Source organism: Parus major, chromosome 6 (assembly GCF_001522545.3).
Source record: "Parus major isolate Abel chromosome 6, Parus_major1.1, whole genome shotgun sequence".
Lineage (NCBI taxonomy): Eukaryota > Metazoa > Chordata > Aves > Passeriformes > Paridae > Parus > Parus major.
In genome coordinates this window covers 14,743,740-14,759,159 of record NC_031775.1, presented here as the reverse complement: position 1 = coordinate 14,759,159, position 15,420 = coordinate 14,743,740, and the positions used below count along the sequence as shown (strand labels likewise).

The following is a 15,420-nucleotide window of genomic DNA, read 5'->3' as shown; positions in this document are numbered from 1 at the left end:
TTTTTTCCATGAACAAGGGAGCATTCTGACATCATTTGACTAAAGTTATCACTGACACTGCAGTGGGAGGCTATGAGGTAACCCTTTTCCTGCCCTGCTTCTTATCCCTCGGAATGCACTCTCGAAAGCTGCATCTGCTGCTGGTCCTTATGTGACCTCAAAGGCTCTTCCCAGTTCCTGCAGGTACAGCTTGCCCCCTCAAGCCTGTCTTGCTCACAGGAGGCAGAAGGCTTTGAACTTGTACCACAGTGGGAAAAATGGCTCACTCTACCTTCAGTGGCCAGCTGGGATACCTGTGTTAGAGCCAGGGGTGGTGTGTTGTCTGGGATTAGTGTTTGAGGTTGGAGATGGAGAGGAAGGTTTAATCACAGGAACTACAGAAACAGAGCTGACTGACTGCTTCAGAAAATATTTTTTCTAGGTCTGGTAGTGACTGAAGTGCTTAATCTCTGGTTATGGAGACAGGTAAAAGAGCATTTTGGTTAGAGGTGGTTGAAGAAATGATCCAGAGAGGATGTTTTTCTGCTGGATTTTGTCAGGTAGAGTGGAATCCTATGCACCTGGGGATAAATATGCTTGTTTCTTGGAGATGTTGGAATATCTGCTATGTTTGTATAAAACTCTGCTCAGGGACAGCACTTGAGAAAGTAGGACTGGGACAGCAAAGTTTGTTATTGATTGCTATTGTAATGCCCATGAAGAGAAAAAGGAATTCTGTGATCTCTGAATGCAAGTGTCTTTCATTGCTTTCTTGAATGTTTATTCTAGTCCAAAAACTCAAAGTAGCTATAGCATCATGTGGTACATCGGTCAACTGCAGAATGAAGTCTAGAAAGGGCCTTGTTCTCCATCATGATATGTTTATGGTAATGCAGCAAGAGAGCTTCTATGGCCAGTAAAGATTGGGCTGAGTTCAGGATCTGCTGAGGAAGGTTTAGAGTGGGGCTTTGGTTTAGAAATAGCCTTCCAGCAAGTAAACCCCACAAAACAGTGTCAGCTGTTTGGAGCTGTAGTGACTGCAGAGATAGAATTGAGAGCCCCTGTGGTCTGCTGTATTTCAGATACTTGGAGATGGCTGCACCAGGCATAAGTGTAGGGCTTGGGGGATCTGTTGCCCTGGTGGATTTGGTTGTGATGATAACTGATCATTCCTTTTTAGCTGAGTGCACCTAATGTGACTCTGTTTCCATTCAAGCTTTCAAAGTCCTTAGATCTCTGAGAGTTTCTGGAGGATGCAGATAACCTATAAGAGAACTAAGAGTGATGTCTAAATGCAGATCAAACCAGTCTGCTTCATGAGCATCAACCCTACAGCCTTACTTAACTCTGGAGTATTGAGCTGCCTCAGCCTGTGCAGCTGGACAGAATTTTCTCCATGTCCACAACTCCCTTATTCTGTGGATTTCAAAGTGCAGGGTTTTTTGGGTTTTGTTTTTTTGGGTTTTTTTAACTAAAGAACATTTTAGCTTTAGAAAAGAAAAAAGCTGGTTTTTTGACTTTTGATGTTAGCAAAAGAACAGCTTTATCTTCTTTTTCTATGATGCTTGTTTCCTGTCAGCCCTGACATTTCTTGGGCACCACAATTTCACCAACACAAAAAGCCTCTGCATATTTGTGGGATAGGAAGTAGGAATATATTTTCACATGTAGAAGGATCTATGAAAGTGGCAGGCTAATCCAGTGACTGTCTGTGTGGGAGGGAAGGAAGAGGTTGGCAGTGTGTGGAAGCTGATGTAACTCCTACTGAATAAGGAAGTTCCCCAAGTTGTGCAACTCTTCGGAGATGATGAGATTTATCATTGTAATCCCTATAGCCAGGGCTCTTGGAGGAACATCTAGTAGATAGTTTTACTTCCACATTGGAAGAATAGCATTTCTGATGCTGAAGTGGAGTTCCAAGGGAACTTTCTTTCATTTTGAGGATTTTCAGGAGTAATTTGAAGTAATTAGAATGAAGTTGAGAACCAGCCTGGGTAGATATAATGCAGTAGAATCTATGTCTAATTCATATCCATTCTTGCCATTCATAATTTTTTCTTTGAAAAATAAATACTGGGGATTAATTATATATGAGAGGGCATGAGTAGGGTTGCAAACATATTTGCAAAATACACTTTTTTTCCATTTAATAAAATAAAGCACAAATTCATTTCTGCACAGGTGAGGGAGGAGCATCCTTCTCGTGATGGATTTCTTTCTGTTGGGGAGCTTGCATCAGCCTTCACTGACATTAAAAAGGAATAGGCTCTGCAGCAACATCTCTTCTTTCTGCATTCTAGAAAATGCTTATTTCCAATATAAAACTGCTTTAATATTACTATGTCAAATTTATTTTTATGCCATATTGCTCTTAAAAGATTTGATGTTTTCAGAAGCATCTTGCTTGAATCTGCAATTTTAGTCCTACCCAGAGAATTCTTCAACAAACAGTTTTATTATTCTGATTATACCCTCTCTTCGTGAGGCCTAGCTATAATTATGGGAAATCAGGGAATTTTTCTGCTGTGGAAACATAATAATAACTTCTGTTAGTATTTTTAGATCAGTTTTGAAAATGTCGTTTTGAATGTTACTTTCAAATCTCACATTAATCAAATCTTTATACACTGGGAAACTCCTGGCTGACAGAGACAGCCAAAATCTTCTTAGTGGGGTAGATAAATTTGCATGTTCCTATGCTGAGAAAGTTGGAGGTTTTCAAATTTATTTTTTTAGTGGTAGCAAAGAGAGGTTCAGCAGAATAGGAAAAAGAAAAGGAAGGCTGGGAGCAGCAAAGCAGAGTTTGGGATGAAATAAAAGGAAATAAGGGGGGTTCTGAGAATGAGATAAAAGTAGAGTCAGTTTTGGATGAAGACAGTGTTTTGGTTTTTTCTGCTTTCCTTTTGTCTTCTTTCATGCTCTCTCCACTGTGCCTTGGGAGCCCCTTGCTGTTTCTGTCACTGTGCCTGTCTCCCCCTGCAGCTGCCTGGTGCCACCACCGTTTCAAGCAGCAGTGACCACCCCGAGCTCCCCTGTTCTCTGCACCTCTTTTAATGGTTGTCTTAGGTGATTGACATTGCACAGCACCAACCCAAATGAAATGTATGGACTGTGACTGACTGAGGTCAGGTTGGCCTGGTGATCTCAATGCACCTAATGAGAACAAGCATCCCAAGTGGTCAGGGATCAAAAGAGTTGAATGTTGGACTCAAGTCCTAGATCCCTTCCCTTTCAGAGAAAAGCACAGGGTGACATGAATATGAGTCATATTCTTTCTGTGACATTCAGAAGTATAAATGTTATGAACTTTTGTTTGTCTAAGGACAGAAAAAAACAAGCAGGAGTTTTTAGCTTTGGAATAAATGGGATAGGTAACTTACCCAACACACGAGTTGTTTCCCTCTGAGGTGATTCCTGCTGTCTTCCCTATTTTGGCTGGATTTTGGGGTTTGATTTGATTGAAACAATTGTGTTTCAAACTTAAGATAGGGACTGCTGACAAGTTTCTGATAAAGCTGACCTTGCACATTACTGGTCATATTGCAACTAACTCTGATTCAAAGAAACCCAGACTATAAATCTCTTTCTGTACAGGTAGTTTTAATCTCTTACTTAACAGTGTCTTTGAATAACATGGGCCTCTGTCCTGAGCAGAGACAGAGTTGTCACTAAAGTTTGTTCAGTCAAGTGCAGGTAGTAGAGCTGGAAAAAAGCACACCAAAAGCTGAAGAAGGTGTATTTTGAGAATATATTATCAAAGCTGTCTTCACACAAATGATGAGAACACTCAGCTGGACTTCTTGATATTTTAAATACAACCTTTCTACTTGTGAAATATCTGAATCTCTGCATTACATCTAAGTGTTTATCTGACTATTTAGAAGGCTAATAACAAACTGAGGAGAAACAAGTTTCTTTTTAATCTATGAGAGACTGAAAATGTGCCTTTTGGAGGAAAAGGATGAGAACTTTGCTGTGTGCTGCCTGACCTGTTCCTTCAGCAGAGGTCTGTACAGCTTATGCCTGAGCACGTCCTTGATAGAAAGGACGTCTAAGGTCCATCTAACTATGGATCTGTCTGACCTGTTTTCCAGAAAGAGTTGGAAAATATTTAATTTACTGTGTCAAAATATATGCTACAAGTAGTAGGTGAATACTTCCTTCACAAAAGAGAGTATTTCTAGAGCTAAAAAGATTTTTGTGGAAAGCTCTACTTCCAAGAAATCCATGAACACTGAGGAATGTGTGTTTCTTGTTTCAGTTGCTGGCAAGCAGAAATTAGGTCTTTCTTCACAACACACACAAGGATCCAACCTCCAAGATCTTTCTGGCAGTGAAGGCCATGAAATTAGGTTGCTTGCTCTTGTAGAAGAACCATGGCTGATGTGAGCAAACAATTTCTTAGAGACTTCTGAAATTTAGTTCATCAGGAGATAGGCCACACAAACAACCTTTAAAATAGTGTTGAGAAGGCACTTCCAAAAAATTATTTGGGTAATGTACTTTCCAGCAGGACTCGGGTGTCAAAATGTTCATTGACTTTAATGTTTTTGAATTTAATGTTTTTCAGCTTCACCTCAACACAGCAACTATTTCAGAAAATAATAATTTTGTATGTCAAGTGTTGGGTCTTGGTTTTGGTTGGGTTTGTGTATCTTTAGGCATTGGAGAGAACTTGTCAGGCCAGGGTTTCTGGGCTGCTTTGTGGATTATTCAAATAGTTAATCTTTCTGGTCCATCTCTTGACCCCTCCTTTGGCTTTTGCATTCCAGGAGCCAGCTGGGAGGAACGTGAGAGAGGACAGACACTGGATTAGGCTGTTTTAAACTCATTCCAACATGGGCAATGGAAACTACAGCAATTAGGCTCAATTAGTCAGCGGTCAATTAGCAATTAGTCAGCAATCTGACTGTTTATGTGCTCTTCTCTGTTCGCACATGGGAAAAAGCACTTTAGTTCAAGCCAGGCATGGATTAAGTTCACCAGCATCACTTATCCCTAAAAATATGGAGAAGCAGTTCTGCAGCTGGGTGCCAGTTTTGCCTTGTCTTCTTGGTGGGCGTGGTGCCTGTTGCTTTTCAGCTGACTCTCTCCTCATTTGGACTTAGCAGTACTGGATAAGGAGGCTTTGGGACCTCATGCTAGCCTTTGACATCTGAGAAATGCCTTTGACTTCTGAGAAACGTGCAGTGGAAGCTGGGTGAGTTGGGAGATGAGATTTACTTCTCCTAACAGAGGGAAAAAAACCCATGAGTTAAATGTCATGGTAGAACTTTCTGTTTTCACGAACATGTTAAAGTAACCCTGATGAGACTGATTTTGAGAATATTAGGCAGTGGATAAAAGGCAGGACACTACTACTGATTTACCATTACTACATTTGGTACCTTGTCATACAGATTGGTTTCTGTATTTTCAATGTTTTTATTCTTGGCTGTGAGAGAAGTATAACAGATATTCCCAACCACCTACTGCCACAGAAGTTTCCTGTTCTGGGAGCTATTCAAAAGGTTATTCAAATTGCATCTTTATGAGATACAGCATGAGCCATGTCTTGTTAATATATTCTTTGTAAGAAAAGGCAAGTTGTAGTGAGGACAGCAAGCTTTTTTCTTTCTGATTTCTGGAGTAGCAGACTCTAGAAATATACAGTTTACAGATATTTGTACTTACATATAATCAACTCTGCAGAGAACAGTTTATTAGCAGACCCCCCTGGACAGTAAACTATTTTATTTTGAAATTTTGCAATTTTTCTAGTGGTGAATGTGTCACTACTATTGCTATCTCTATTTTATAAGCAATTTCTTCTTGAAGACAGTGTCTTAATATGCTTAATGTCAGTCAAAATATTATTCATGTGTATTGTTTCTTACAGAATGTCCCCTACCCTTAAACTTAGTTACCTCCTGGATGCAAGGACTCTGCAGATTTCATCAGTGGTTTTCAGAATAGGCAAAAGTAAGTCTTGAGGAAAATTAAAAATGTAAGTACTGACAGCAAACGTTTATTCTTAAATTTTTATCATGTTCCATTTTTTCCTACTTAGCAACATAAAATGTATCCCATTTAAGGGCCTCTCAGTAGCAGATGACACCGCTGATGTCTTTATTTGACCTGCTGGTGATATTCTAGAGACAATCACAAAGGCATGCTTTGTCAGAGGTCTACTGCCTCTACTTGCCTAAATGCAAGACCTATAGTTTTGTGTTTGGGCTCATGGTCTCAGGTGTGGTTCAGTAACATTCTTCTTTTTGTTTTCCTCTTGACAAAATATTGATGCAGAGTGCCACTTTTTCTCAGAAAGGTGTTGCACCAGTCTGTCATGTTTTCTGATCGAGAAACTTGTGCAGAATCTTGTATTCATTTTCCTGTGGTCCCTGTAGGGCTCATTTTCTTTATGTTGGTTCCCTGATGCTAGTGTCATTGAAAGAGCAATTCAAGACTTATATGGGATTTGTAAATTATACAAGATATATTATTTTAATGGTTTCAGGCAAGCCAGTAACAGCAATTCATCTCAGTGAACACTGTTATGTAAACACAGGAAAAGCTAAACTTTACTGGATTTTCCTATAAAGTCAATATTTACTGACAAATTGGACATCTTTATTTAAATTATAAAGTATATGGATTGTAAATGAACATAATATTTTTGATCAAGTACTACATGAAACAATTACGTATGTTGTGACTAAACATTTCAACTTACTAAATACCGTAGATGTTCTGATTCCTATGATGCTTTCCCCAAAGCACAGCATGTACTTGAGGAAGTTGTAGCCAAGTCCATGTATGAACTCCAACTGTGTGTTTCAAAGCAGCTTTTTCAGATATTCTGTTCTTTTATTATACCATTTGCTAACTCATATTTTCCAACTTGTTACAACAGTTGCTTCTTTTCTAAACTTTCTCCTACTCACCTGAATGTATGCCTCTCCACTGCACAGCATAGAGGTGACCAGGTTCAGGTCTGAAGTGGTCTTTTGAGTGGTTATGCTCCCTCTCTAGGCAGTTACAGGGTAAAGTCAAAAGTAAGAAAGGTGACCCAGGGAAGTATTTTTAAAAAATAATTAATCTCTGCATTGGTATCATCTTGCAGGGGCATCTGAAAATTGTCAGTTGTTCATTACAGTGTGCTGGAAATCCACGGTGCCTCCTATAGAGCAAGCCGAGGGTAAGAATGAAGTGTTTTTCCTATAGTGATACTCACTGATATGAGCAGAAAAGTGGAATGTGTGCTGTCCTGGTGTGCCAATCAAGTCCACTGACAGCATCAGACATCTCGTGGTGCTCTGTGTCAGCACGGATAACAAAAAGGGTCCTTTTGTGAGAAACAGCAAAATAAATGGGATCTAATCCCAGAAAGTACTTGTAGAGTGATCAACCTCACATAAACATTTGGGACAGCTGTAAGTCAAGGCCAAATTCAATTTAATTTAGGAAGCAAATTCTGTGATGTCAGAGAAATTTGTATATGTTTGCTTCATTTGTGGACTTGAAAGATTCAGCCTGCTCCCAGCTGCTTTTTCCATCACTTATGAAGTGTTACCAAGCCTGAGCTGAGCCCACTGCAATTTGGGAAGTACTGAGATTTAGAAAATGAGATTAATTTGGTTTAAACTTTCACTATACAAAACACAACACCCTTTGATTTTAAGATTAACTAATTCTGACAATGAAAATTTTCTCTACAGTATGTTTATCTCTGACAGATTCTTCACGTCACTCACTTAATGGAATATGTATGTTTATTTTCTTCACCAAATATAATGAAACTGGTACTTCTTGAGAAAATTAGCCTTCCACTAAGTGTTTTGTGTACTTATGGGAAGAAGGTAGGCTTAAAAGATTATGTTTCCCAGAAACAAACAAGGTAAAAAGCCCTTGATCTGTCCAGATGTTTCCTCTAGGGACATGCCCTTCTCTTTGGGATTTTAACTTCTCTTATGAGTCATTAAGTTGTCCCTTTTGGTTTTCATATCTTTGTTAAAACACTAAAGGTTTCCTTTCTTAGTGAGAGCTGAGTAAATGGAATACATGGATGACAGTTATCTTTTGTAGTCCAGATAAATGTTTATTCTTATAGAGTTTTTAACAAAATGTTTCCTCATTTTAGGTATTAACAACCAAGCATTTCCTTAGTTGGAGTTTTCACTATCAGTGCATTGGACACCTGCTTTCAGGAGCTCAAACCACTACTCAGGTATCAGATTTTGTCTAACATTAAGCCTTTAGGCCTTCCTCTAGTCCTCTTCTCTCAACTTTTGCAACTAAAAATTGTGTACAAATCTTACAGGTCTTATCCAAGAAACTAATTTATACCACGTTTTTTTTTCGCCCTTAGTCTGCTTCAATTCCTATTCTACCCTTCCCTTCCGAGCAGTTTCCCAGGGAAACAGGATTTCTCTGTTCATTACATGGTCCCTATGGGTGTCCTCCTTCAAATGAGAAGGTTCAAAAGGTCAAAGACTTTCTGCCCATGTCTGTATTCTACCTGAACTGGCCAGGTCCAGAGCAGGAAAACACTTTGAGTGATCTTGAGACTGACTCTTCATTTCCATGTTACCTCTCTAGACAGAGCTAGTTCACACTAAGCCCATTATTTATGTTTCAGAACATATATTTCTGTCGCAAGGAAAGATGCATTTCTAGGAAATTTGTAGGAATGATCCAGAGCTCTCTTCTGTTGTGTCAGTTGCATAATATAATTTTAATAGTAGATGAGGTAAGTGGGGGCCAAACAAGATGACCTGAGATGATAATAGGATATTTTTGGGGGAAAATTGAATTACCCTACAGCTTTCCTCAAATCATGTAACAAGAGCATAGCTCTCTCTTGATCTTGGGTTTGGTTATTCTTGTGTGTGATTGTCTACAACTCTGAGCCAGTGGCTGGCAAAAAGAAATTGAGCTAATTATTGGATAATTTTGGGGGTGGGGCATCCACCTACCATCTTGAAATAACACTTTGGTATGACAGAAAAAGCCAGTGTTGCTTTTTCATGAGAGAATCTTACTTTAGTACATGATACAGTGAAAACATGGCACCAGGACAGTACCAGTCTCCCACAGAGCTTTAATAAATGGCAATCACTTCTAAATTGAAAGCAGTCCTCCCAAGTTGTTCCTCATGTTACATGGTGTGAGTGAGAGGCTGAAAGTAGCCTCTGTAGAGACTGTCTCTGCAAATTTGACCTGAGGAGTAAGATCATTACAACACTGTTAAGGGTAGTGCTATGGATGGGGAAAGAAGTGGTGTTCTGTCAGCCAGGAAGCACTGGCCAAGAGCTAGGAGCACTCCCTCCAAGGGTTCCAGTGTGCATCCAGCTCACTGGGCTCCTGGGGACAGCAAGAGCAAGCAGACAGGGATGGATGGAAGCAAGATCAGCCAGTTCATTTTACTTGTTAGAGGAAGTTGGGCCATGGTAAGCTTAGCTGGATGCATCATTGCATCTCACAGATTTTGGTTTCAGTAATGGCAGAAAGGTTCAGTGATGAGAACAAATTGGTTTTTTGATATAAAAAGTAAAATTAGCATGACTTCAAGTGGGAATTGGACAAGCTGAAGCAGGCTGTAGCTCTTCTTTTTCTCCTAGAAAACAATTCCACCTGATCATTTGCTTTGTGATAGATCATGCTCTATTTTCAGGGTCTTTGCTTTTCAACATGGAAAGTGGTATCAGAATCAAACAGATAAGCAATATATTAAGAATAGGATTGTTCTCAGAAGAGCCAACATTAAAATTATAATTTTGAAAAGTTAATATTTCTTTTGAAATTTCCTTCCTTTTTTTAGTTTAACTTTATTTGAAGGGTTTCTTTTTTTGCTATGAATCTGTAGTGCATAAAAGAAGTTGGCTGAAAATAGTGTTGAGATTAGATGACTATGTGTCAATTCATTTTTTTTTTTCCATTAAACTTGTACATAAAAGCTATAAGTTTTCTGGGGAAGAAATAGTTTAAATAAATTAAATCCAAGAGCTCTATGCCTTATGCCAATCTTCATGCCCTAACACATAGGAAAGAATGTGGGAACATTCCTCTCTATTTATAAGGGATTCCCATTTCTTGGAGCTGAATAGATGAAGGGGCATTTTGGTAATGAGAATCATTATCTACTCACTCTTCCTCCAGCAGTGTCATGACCTGAAGACCTACCTGCAGCTGACTTTTTTCTACTAGATAAGGTCAGGTTGAAACTGGAGTAGGCTTGTGGACTTTCACTTAGTGAAATATGATAGTTTTGCACTCCTACATGTGCAGTGTGTCAGCATTCAGAGGCATTCATACTTTCCATTCCACCACTGAGGTGTTCCAGATTTTGCCCCTGCCCCAAGGGCAATTTGCATAGCTCCATGCAGATTAGTAATTTCACAGGCAAATTCTCCTTTCTCATGAAAAATTGTGAATCCTCTGAAATATCTTGCTGATGAGAACTTCCTCATTCTCTATTAGTCCCCAAAAGGTTTCTTTCTACATGAAGCAATACCATACATATGGGTGGAAACCGTAGTTCTGATACATTTTGGAAGGTTTAATAGGTGATTCTCTAAGCACAAAGATATTATGGGAGGAAAAGTAAGTTCCTCATGTTAGTTGGTTGCTACTTAACCATTTCATTTCATGTAATACATGCTGGCAGCACTTCTTTAGGAATTAATGTTTAATTCCTGTTTAATAAAAATAAAAAAGTACATGGTACAGAATGGTGGCTTGCATCATTGCCTTTGGCCACATCTAATGTGAGAGAACCAAAGATGGAGCACAGGCAGTATGTGTGCTAAAGCCAGCCAACATGGGAAATCACAGCAGCACACTCCAAGAAAGGCTTTCACAGTAGATAACTTCTGGAAAATTAATATAAACCACAGATTTTCAGAACCTGACTGGACAAAGCCATGAATGACTCTATCTGAATTCAAAGCTGGCTGTGCCCTGAGCAGGGGGTTGGAGTAGGTCCTTTCCAACTGTACTGCTTCTGTCAATGTGGTAACTGATATTTTAACTGACTAGCTTCAGTGATTTCATGAGATCTAATGTACGAAAATATTATTTTGGCCTAACAGTAGGAAGCTACAGAAGTGTCTGACCTTCCGGAAGATCCTGTGTTACTGCAGTGAACTGATCATAGTGGTACTTTTAATTCCATAATGATCTTTTTCCTGTTATCTCCTTGCAGACTGCTGACTTCAGCAACTTCATCTGCAAAATTCTGCTGAGCTGAGCTGAATGTACACTTGTGTCTATTGCTCAGATGCTCTTTTTGTACTTTCTCTGTATCAGTGAGAAGTAGGAAAGAAGAACCGAAGGCTAAGACTCATCAGCTTAGTTTAAATTCACATCATCATAAACTAGGAAAGGATTTCTAGGAAACAGATCAGTCTATTTCCCTTCTTAGGCTCCCTTTTACTGACCTTGTGAGAATGGAAGGAGTATGTTTCAGATGTTTGTGATTTTAGTAAGGCTTTAGATGCTTTTCAGATAAGCAAATAATGAAAAAAGTGACATAGATAAATCTAGTACAGGATTAATAGAGTGGAAGAATCAGGTGTTTCATGAGCATTTCTTGTGTCTGATAATATTTTCAGTTAATTGAAGGACTGTAGAATTCAAAATAGTCTTGAAAAATTGAAGAAATAGCCTGATAAAAATAGAATGTGTTTTTAAAACAAATCAAGCAGTCTGTCACAGATTTTTGTGGGGAACAGAGTATAAGTGGTGGAAAAAATGATTTAGTGGGTGAAAACATGAAAAAGTTCAACAGTGCTGCTATTCCACAAATGAGAAGTCCTGAGTCATATAAACAAAGCTTGGGCTGCAGGGAAGATCAAGGTTTTCCACTTGACATTAGCAAAATGTTAGTTGCAGCTCCGTGTCTAGTGGTAGCAATGTGGCTTTAGAAGGATGCAGACAGATTGGACACAGTTCAGAGAAGAGCAGTAGAAATAAGGAGCCTTTTAGAATACATGATCTACCAGGAAGAATGAAAAAAAAAATGGGATGTGAGTTCCTAAGTCAAAAAGGAAGAGTAAAGGGAAACAGACTGGTTTTCAGATGCATAAAGAGCTGCTTCAAAGGCAGAAGCAGTAGCTCTTTTCTCTAAACCTACTATAGATAGGATAGAAATTGTGGGTTTCAGCTGCAGTAAAGGAAGATTTGGTTAGTCATTAAAGAAATATAATGTCTTAGGGAGACATAGGAAAATTGTGAATCATGAAAGTCTAGAATATGATTCTCTGGTGAGTCATCATCAGAAAGAGCAGTTCAGTCATCATCATCAGAAAGAGCAGTTCAAAGACATCCATTAAGATCCATGTGGATTGGTGATTCTGCCCTAAAGCAGGGAGTGCTAGTTAGCAGATATATATTAACAGAGTTCTCCTGTTGCTCAATTCTGTACAGTCCTTGGAAAAACCCAGAAGCACGTGGCTGGTGGAGGCCAGTGGCACAGATCTGTCCAATGCTGTGTGGGGCATCTTTCTGCCACATCAGCAGCTCACTGCTAACTCGCACTGTGAACCTGTGCTTGAACTCCCACTCCCCACAGTGTTCACGTGTTTACCTTTTCTCCTCCGGGCACTTTCAGTCCAGTTCCTGGTGAACTGCTCATTCTGTGCCTCTGTGTAAAAGGAAAGCATGTATAAACTAAAAATAGAATTGTTAGTAAACCAGGAAAGTTAGTATTTCAGATAAGGACAGCTCAAGTGGGTTGGAAGATGGCCCAGCTGGTGTTACATGAGTGCTAATGTGGTCTCAGCAAACAGATTTGATAGAACTTGGAAAGACTGAAGCAATGGTCTCTGGTGAATTTATGTTACTTTCTCTACTGGCTGGAATTTGCAGGTTTCTTGTGCTGTATCTCTGCATTTATAATCTCATATTCAGCTAGAAATTAACTGCTAGGTAACATTATATATCATAGTTGTCTCCTTTCTGTTACAAAATGTGTGTTTGCTTTTAAACATGAACAACAGGCAACAAATCCTGAAACCTTGGGAAATTCCCTGTGCTCTTTTGTGACTATATCTGAAACCTCAGTTATTACCAATGTAGTAAAGAAACGGGAATTTTTCATCTGCTTTATTTTAAGTGACCTTTCTTGGTTTTCCTCAAAAACTTTTCCAGTTCTCAGCAGTGTCAAGTGTATTATGTTAGACCTTCCTTGTATTCAAATACTGTAAACAGTCTCTGCTGAAAGCTGGAAATGACTTCAGATTTCTTTTAAGAAAATTATTAGGGTTTTTACACTTTGATTCCAAAAAGGACTGTATGGTTGACCGTCTACTATCATAGTTGCTATCTGACATGAAGCTTTTAGATTTTCATTCAGGCCAAATTTAAACTTTTCAAATTTCAAATTTTCTGCAGACCACACACCAAAAGAAATTATACTTTAGCAAGAGTATATCCATGGAATGTACCCAAATCTCTGCAAATGTGCATGACATACTATTAGCTGAGGAGAGCAAGAATCTGGTCAGAAATGGCATCCAAAGTCCTGTATCTTTGCGTGCAGGTTTGTGTGGGATACACGATCTCTTACCAACTGTGCAACACTGCAAAGGGCAGCTTTGGTTTTGGTAGAAACCATAAGAAGTAAAAATTCTGAGCCAGTTCCCCATGAAAGTCACTGCACAAAATCTGCTTTAAATACTTCAATCTCTATCATTCTGTAAGATTAGGAGGATAAAACTGAAAATAGTTAAAGACAGTGGACTAAGTCTCATAGCAGACAAATAAAAAGGGCTAAAGTTACTTAGGGATTGAGATTTATTTTGTTTGCAATGCTAAAACTACTCTGATGATACCATCTTTCAGGTGGTCTCTTGCCCTTGTATGTCAGCCTCAAATATCAACAGAGGGTGGTGACCTTTGAACCTGTAACAAATATCTCACTTTTCTAAGGAAAAATGTCCCAGATATGGCTTACTGACGAGTAGATCAGCACTACCTTCTTAAAACAGAATATCAAATTTTTCTGAAGGTCTCTCTTAGAAGAACATGCTCAGTCCTCTCTGACTCATGAGGGTAAGGGAGATGTGATGAAGATGATTCCCCACACTTGACTTGGTTGTGAGAAGTCAAGAGCCAGACCAGATGGTGAGGGGGGAAAGACACAGGAATGGCATATAGAGTGTAAGGCTGCAGTTGGTGGGGAGAAGAGAAAACTTTTTTTTCCCTCCACTTCTTGAACTTTCTCTGTCTCTGAAGGGTACCTCAGTGCATCCTGAGAGAGCCTGTGTGTTTTCCACCAATCTGTGGAAAGTATAGTGTGGAGCTTATGCCAAGAAAAGCAGTTGTGGAAGTGTGGTATAGCTTGCTTTAAATATTGTGAGGGGGCAGCAATCCCAAATTAACCATCATCCTAAATTGATTGGTTTTATCTGGTCTCAGTCAAGGCCAATATAATTTAAACCCATTTGAAAAACAAATAATCTGGGTATCAGGACAAGAATTTTCTGCTTTCCTCTGTAATTTCCGTAAAAGTTACAAATTTATGTCTGTCTTGGCTACGATGAACAAATGGTATTTTATCTGCATTTTATCTTTAGTCTTCATCATTGATTTAAAGTGCCTCAGGATTTAGGGTTTTATCCAAAGGGAAGGCTTTCCTCACCTTTCTATTGAGCACATGGATGAGCTGGGGCATGGCCTTGTCTCGACTACCTCCTTTCTCCAGGGCAATCACCAGCCTTTAAGCAGTGAATTCCTGTAAGCCTTGTGGATAAGGGCTGGGCTACCCTGGAAGCTCCTCAGTGTGCAGCTCAGTGTTTGTGTCCACGCTTGAACAGCAAGGATTGGAAAGCTGTTCCTGCTGCCCACATGCAGATGGGCCTGACTGATAAAATCTAAACTTTTAAGTTCTTGACTTAACAATCACATATTTCTTTTAGATTTACGTGTCACATTTTAAGTTCTCTTTATTGGCTTTGAAAATACTTGTCAGTTATAAATTTTACACTCTCTTCTCTCATTGCCTTTCCTTCTTGTTATCTCCTGTCACATGATTTTGTTCCCTTATTCTCCTACTTTTGATAAAATATTAACTTTAGTCTGTCTTGAAAAGCTTAAGTGAGTCACAGAGGAGTTTAAGCACTTAAACCCTCAGTGAAATCACTTAAATGTTTAGCAGCTAAATAGTAATTTGTTGTTCACCTCTATGAAATTGGCACTTGAATTCCAAAGTGGAATATATTTTCACTAGCTCTGCCCTCTACCTAGATCCTCTCATTGCCCCAGAATTATGTAAAAACACAAAAAATTAATTTTGGGATAACTACCACAAGTCACCAAACTCTGCATGGCAAAATGGGCCTCTGGCAGAGGATGGGTGAAAATGCTGTGGCAATGCTTTGGTGGCAAACTAAGGAGATTACTGACCCATTAATTGCTTAAATACCCTGGATTTGGTCATCTGGCTGCTTTGCTGTGTTGTGT

At 39.1% G+C, this 15,420-nt stretch overlaps 1 long non-coding RNA gene across 1 annotated transcript; it reads left to right on the top strand.

The window, feature by feature from the left end:
- Positions 1 to 5,854: 5,854 nt before the first annotated feature.
- LOC117244628 lies at positions 5,855 to 8,179 on the top strand. Its single transcript, XR_004498072.1, has 3 exons — positions 5,855 to 5,940; positions 7,082 to 7,156; positions 8,099 to 8,179. It is a non-coding gene; the product is annotated as an uncharacterized LOC117244628 (long non-coding RNA).
- Positions 8,180 to 15,420: the final 7,241 nt, after the last annotated feature.